The following is a 7,585-nucleotide window of genomic DNA, read 5'->3' as shown; positions in this document are numbered from 1 at the left end:
GAAGACTTCTCTACAGCCGCAACTACTAGATCAAAAATTGGCCGGAACGTCGTACAACTACCACTAGAGCCACAATTTTTCAATATTCCACAAATAGGTTTAAAAAACAAAGTCAGATTTATCTCTGACAGTCCATATATTAAAAGCACATACAACTTTTCGACGACGCAGAATGGCTTTCGCCAATAATGGAAAAAAAAATCTGAATAAATCCTAGAGCGGGCTACTAAACTCCAAAATAGTGCACACGCACTGAAATATAAAACATAATATAACACAGTTGTATTAAAAAGTCGAAAAATCGACACCTTTTATACATTTGCGAAAATAAATAAAATCTCAAAAGGTTGTTAAGGAATCACCATACTCCCAATGCGATAAAGTGACGCACCTACACTTACAAAAGGCAAAGGTCGCTCTTATCACATCTACCCAAGCACTCCTCATATGGGTGAGTTAGGGAATCAGCTCTACCAAGCATCAATTTAGTTATGAAGAATTTTCCACTCTATGAATCGAAGCCGTTCTCCATTCACGGCCATTCTCTCGCAAAATCCCTCTAATGTCATAGTCCTAAATCTAGGGCTAAGGAGTACCCATTTTGGTTATTATCCTTCATAAGCCGATAACATACTTAGGAAAGACAAATAATAAACAACCGGTATACCATACCAATGAAATAATATATTTAAATAACCGCTGATGAAATAAATAAAAGCAAACAACGTATACACACCTTTACTACAATAATAAGTCGGATAAACAAGCAAAATATAGGCAGTACGCCGATATACATGCAATAGCATATACTATACATACGAAATACTAGGCAAAATATTTGCCTAGGGGCCCAGGATGTTTAAATGAGTTAGGTTTCCACCCACTACCCGAAAAAACTGGCGCACCCTAATAAGACAGCTTAGTTCACCACAGTTGAGTACACCACAACACAACTCACCAAGCCTATACACCAACAAACTCATCAAAAAGGATGAAAAATGGAAAACATTCAAAATTTCATTTCACACTTTTCGTTGGCTGATTTGGTCGTTACACCACTTCGCACATCTGTTTATTGGGATGTGCATGTTTTTATTATACTCGATCAGCTGGAGAGGAATCGGGATATTGGCGAAACTTAAATTGTCATACTGACGTATTTGTACTTTGAACAATTCGTCGCATATCAATATATTTTCGCACGTCAACAATTCGACTATCAACACTTCGTCACACACATTCGATGAGATTACCAACGCAAAATTCACGGACCGGCTGCTGTTTCGAGGAAATCGAGGCTCGCCGCACCGCTGGTCGACATTTATTTTAATCAACATTAAAATTTAAAGCACTAAAACACCATATTACATATTATATTTTAGTTAATTTTATTGTTAACATACAAATAAAATTCATTTTTATTTAAGAGCGTATGCTGAAAAGAAATTTTGTATTCACGTTAAACACATTGTATATCAAAATTTAAAAACGAAATTGTCTGTCGGAATTCAAGCACGTCGTAATCGAATGAATTCTTCTTCTGAGGAAAATATTGCATTCCCTGTCCATGTTTCAAAACCAGTAAATCTTAAAGACAATACAACACAATGGAGCTAGGCAAATGTGGTGCAAGGTAACGCTGCACAAATGCAATTGTCTCAAAAGCAACCAAATAGAATCGTTGAAACTATGATTTTAAATCCTGCGATTGTATGACATGGTTATGTATTCAATGCAAAATATAATTCAAGAGATAATCAAAAATTTTTTTTGGCGAAACCTGTAGATAAGAACGTTAAGCACCACAATAAAACCATCAATAAATCATCAAGCCACGCAAAGGCGTTACTTCCGAAGGTTAATAATCAAACATCAATCCTCCACTGAAGACCAAGAGCAACTTAACATGGGAATATTTATGTAAGTAGAAAGTTCAGCAGCTACTATTCTGAGAATTCCATTCGAGAGTAATATAGTATTCGAATCAGATCAAATACAAAATCAGAGATTTTTTAAATTCTAAACGATGGACTCCCAAACCCTCCGGATACTTCTTAATACCGCAATCCGTACGGCAACCGAAAATTCAAGGCAGGAATTCCAGACCCGCATAGATGAGTTGACAAACAGGTTAGCCAGAATTGAAACTCCAACCCAGGTCATCCAATATGAACCAGTCACGATCCAACCAAACGTAGTGTGTGACGAATATTTGGGTCTGGTAAAAACCATGCCAGAATTCAAGGGCGACCCTACCCGCTATGTATATTGGCCGCGCACACTGCCTATAAGGTTTTTGGAAATTTCCAGGGTAGCTATAGGCACTACCAAGCCGTGGGTATCATCATCGCCTACGCCGATAAGAGGCCTATCCATTTGATAGAGCAGGAACTCTCCACTTTGAGGCAGGGTAAACTTTCAGTGATAGGTTTCTGCGATGATGTTGAAAGGAAGCTGACCCTTATAATTAACAAAACCATTATGACCCATGGTGGAAATGCCTCCCTAATAGAATCACTCAATAATATGTATCGCGAAGACGCTCTTCGTGTTTTTATCTCAGGACTCACTCGTCCTTTGTGCGACATATTGTTTTCCTCCAGGCCTAGCGATCTCTACTCTGCATTAGCTTTAGCACAGGAGCTTGAATCAAATCAAGCTAGGTCAATGTTTGCCCAGTCCTTTTACATGAAAACAATTCAGGCTCCCAACCAATTTTCATATTTATCACAATACCGAACGATTCGGCCTGACCAACAGCGACAAACCCAGGCACAAAGGGTCGTACCAATGGATGTAGATCCATCGCCCTCAAGGTTCAGACAAAATGGACCCCCACCAATAAACAGGAATGACGAGAGGGTCCATCAAGGAGCCTATCCAAGGGCTCCTCGTACAGGTATTGGCAACCCCAGTGGCTTGTCCAACCGAAACACCACTCAAAGCTTCGGAAAACAGGTACCAGATTTTGAGTAGGGAAAGGCCAGAGAAAAGACCACACGGGAGTGGCCAGCAGGCACTACCAAAGTTACAAAGGATAAACAACCTTACCCATGAGCAGGATGAGTCTGAAGGAGAATATTGGAATAATGACAATAATGATAATTACCACCAGAGCGAGGTGTATGAAGAATTTAAACCTGTCGAATACCAAAACGAGGCAAATGACGAGGTGATTTTTTTAGGGCAAAAGCCCTCTTACCCTCGAGCGGACAATCGGGGGAAGAGGTATAAAATTCCTTATCGACACTGGTGCCGCGAAGAGTTACATAAAATATCGCAGTGATCTAAAGGGAATCAAACCCGCAAACCGCACCTTTACAGTCGAATCCATCCACGGCACCACTGAAATTGACAAATATTGTACCATCAACATTTTTAACAAAAATACTAGATTTTTTATCCTACCCAACCTAGACACTTTCGACGGTATCATAGGTTTTGACCTATTAACCGAAGTGAACGGTAAAATATATTGTAAAAACGGTCTTCTTAGTTATAATGGTGGACAGGAAAGGGAAAGGCTCTTTTATCACTATTACCCGGACGTGAATAAATTAATAGAAACAAACGTGAGCGAGTTGGATATTCTTAAATTATTGCAACAACATGCTAAAATAAGGACCACCGATGACCTTCCGGTTTACTCAAAAAGCTACCCATACCCCATAGCTTCAGCCGAGTTTGTCATTAAGGAGATTTCAAACCTCTTGCGTGATGGTATAATAAGACCATCCCGCTCTTTTTATAATAATCCGATTTGGGTTGTAAGTAAAAAGGGCGTCGATGAAGATGTCAATAGGAAGTCCAGACTCGTGATAGATTTTAGAAAAGTGAACAACAAAACGGTTAGTGACAAGTATCCAATCCCGGATACTTCTGTAATTCTGGCTAATATTGGAAATGCCAGGTTTTTTTCAACAATAGACCTCAAGTCCGGCTTCCACCAAATTAAGTTAGCTGAAAAGGATCGGGAAAAAACAGCATTCTCAGTCAATAACGGCAAGTACGAGTTCTGTAGGCTCCCTTTTGGCTTAAAAAATGCGCCCAGCATCTTCCAGAGGGCTATCGATGACGTATTAAGAGAAAAAATCGGTCAAATATGCCATGTCTACGTGGACGATGTGATAATTTTTTCAGAAAGTGCTGAGCAACATGCAAAGGAGATAGACCAGGTACTACACAAACTTCATGCCGCTAACATGCGAGTGTCCGCTGACATCCAAATTTTTTCAAGAAAGCGTCGAATTTCTGGGCTTTACAGTGTCTAAAGAAGGTATAAAGACATGCCCCGATAAAGTCAGGGATATTTTGGACTTCGCTGTCCCCAAATCCTTGAGAGCCTTACGCTCATTCTTGGGATTTTCCGGCTATTACAGACGATTCGTAAAGGAATACGCTGCGATTACAAAGCCCCTAACAAAATACTTGCGTGGGGAAAATGGAAATATCGGTGCTAAGCGATCCCGGAAAATCGAAATAACATTAGATGAAGAAACACATAACGCCTTTGGTAGAATTAAAAAGATTCTTGCATCAGAGGATGTACTGCTCCTTTACCCAGACTACAAGCAGCCCTTTGATCTGACAACGGACGCCTCTTCACATGCCATAGGCGCTGTTTTGTCGCAAAACGGCAGACCTATCACCATGATCTCGAGAACTCTGTCTATGCGACCAATGAACGAGAGCTCTTGGCGATCGTATGGGCTAAAAATTGCGTAACTATTTGTACGGCGTAAAACCCTTAAACATCATCATCACTCACTTTCGCTCTGTCCCATAAAAACTCAAATGCAAAGATGAAAAGGTGGGGCGCTTTTGTTGAGGAGTTTTCACCCAAATTTCACTACAAACCCCGTAAAGGAAACTTTATCGCCGATGCACTTTCCCGGCAATACATAAATGCTTTGGATCATGAGTTAGACACAGAAAGTATGGCCATCAACAGCGAGTTGTCACTCACTCATGCAATACCTACCGTAGAGAACCCCATTAATTGTTTCCAAACTCAGATTATTTTGGAAGAGGGAGCCAAAATACCGGTTAGCACGTGAATCCTCTTTAAGACACGAGTGAGGCATCGAATATCGTTCAGTAACGTACAGGATTTACTGAAATCCATYAAACAATGTGTTAACCCGAACGTCGTTAACGGGTTGCTATTATTATTTTTCAAGAGGGAGCCAAATTACCGATTAGCACGTCAACCCTCTTTAAGACACAAGTGAGGCATCGAATATCGTTCAGTAACGTACAGGATTTACTGAAATCCATCAAACAATGTGTTAACCCGAACGTCGTTAACGGGTTGCTATGCGAACTCCCCACTCTGGCACTGATCCAAAGCGAACTTACCACATCTTTCCCGGGAATAAAGTTCCGTCACACTACAAAACAGGTTATCGACATTTTCAATAAGGAAGACCAAAGAGAAATCTTCCAAACCAAACACAGTTGCGCACATAGATCCTGTCGCGAAAATGAACAACAAGTCCTAGAGAATTACTACTTTCCTGACTTAAGGAAATTGTTAAAAGAAATAGTTTTAAATTGCAAAATTTGTCACGAAGCCAAATACCCACCACATCCCCCAAACCCCGAAATAGGGTCAACCCCCATACCTTTCTACCCAGGAGAAATCCTTCACATTGACATTTATTCAACAGACGCATTTTCTCACAAGAATAGATAAATTCTTTAAATTTGCAATAGTTTTTCCAATAAAATCTAGGGCCATATTAGATATTAAGGAACCAATCTATGAACTCCTCCACCTTTACAAAAACACTAAGGTTATGGTTTGCGATAACGAGAGGTCATTGAATTCTGAGACTATTAGAGCAATCCTAAAAAAACACGTCACGATCTACACCACACCACCGGCTCATAGTACGACTAACAGCCAAGTGGAAAGGTTGCACAGTACATTAACGGAAATCGCACGCTGCCAAAAGCTCGCGACCTGCATTTCCAACACGGCCGAATTAATCCTGCTAGCCACGGCTAAATACAACCGCACCATACACTCCGTAACAGGCCAGAAACCCATAGATGTAATACATGCAGCGAATGACGAACTTCTTAAGGAAATAAAAAACAAACCCAACAAAAGGATTTAAAAACATACAATATAAAAAGACAAACAAGACAATATAAGTCAGGAGAAAAAGTTTTTGTAGTTTTTGTAAAGACCAACAGGAGAATAGGAAACAAATAAACGAATTGACGGTGACAGTTAATAAACTTTCGGCACAGGCAAAACGGACGCAGATCGACACGGGAAATCTCTCTTCTTTAGTCAGTGCTAGAAATAGAGCGGTGATAATGGAATTAGAAACCATTATAACGTCAGTAGCTCTAGGAATAGTAAATGTTAGTAACCCCATTCTGCTTAATGGCGTGGAAATAAATAATATATTAGCTGCTGAGCTCTCTACAAATACCAGTATAGCTGACATACTTTCTGTTTCTAAACTTAAGATATTTCAGAATACACAATTTATTTATTTCATTATTAAATACCCAAAAATAGCTAGAGTTTGTAATAAAGTAAAGTTGCTGCCCGTAATCCAGAAAGGAATGATTATTTCCTTAGAAACAAATCTTATGGCCGAAAGCAACAGAGAATACATCCCACTTCATAATTGCAAGGAAGCCATAATAGCAAACTTCTGCCAACCCTTGAAAGAAAGTCCCTGTGTACGACAACTATTGAACCAGCACTTCGCAGAATGCAAATCCAAATCCGCCGATCACGTTCCCGCTCTTGAGGAGATCGATAACGGCGTAATTCTAATTAATAAAAAATTAAAATTTGACAATATTAGCCAGAGGAACCTTTTTGATAACATTCAAAGGCGAAGTTATCGCATCCTGAAGCAGTACCCGCGCAACACGTTAATTTTACAGAACATATCGAGTTGTTATCATTCCCACACCTACAAAGAGTTAATATAAAAAACCTCAGGCACATAGCGCACCTACAGAATCTTATTGAAACCCGCTCCATACAATCGGGAACCACCTTGCTCGTAATTCTAATTGCCACCGCTATGAGCATAGCAATATTTCTGCGAAAACGACAAAGAAATATGGTAGTACTGAAGACATCATAAAGGAAACCGTGGACGCTTTCACTTCAAGAGGGGGAGTAGTTAGCACAGGTAACCAAACATCCGGCAATAATATCACTTGCATCGAATTCGCTGACGGCGCGTCTGCAGCTTTACACGTTAATAAGAACTCAACATCGCATCCCGCCATTATGCTGATGGAACACTTTTAGCCTTGCGCGTGACAACAACAAAATAAACGCAAGACAGCAAAGAATTAGATAAACAGTTGCTAGTGTAAGCAACTAAGAAGTCACGCGGCCAATAACGTGCAGCAACTAAAGTTAGGTAAAAGTAGTATAGGTATTCAGACGCTAAGTCGCTCTTATGTAGCCAGTTATTTGAACTCTTCCGCTGAGACCGGCTGCCCTTGGGATTACCAAGGGAAATAAAAAGTTTTAAAAAAACAAATTCCAAGGAATTTTATTACTTATATTGGAACTTATTAGATTTCTGGATGAAAATAATAT

This window comes from Bactrocera latifrons, unplaced genomic scaffold, assembly GCF_001853355.1.
Source record: "Bactrocera latifrons isolate USDA-ARS-PBARC rearing strain unplaced genomic scaffold, ASM185335v1 scaffold_319, whole genome shotgun sequence".
Taxonomy (NCBI): Eukaryota; Metazoa; Arthropoda; class Insecta; order Diptera; family Tephritidae; genus Bactrocera; species Bactrocera latifrons.
Note: the sequence above shows the minus strand (reverse complement) of the source record.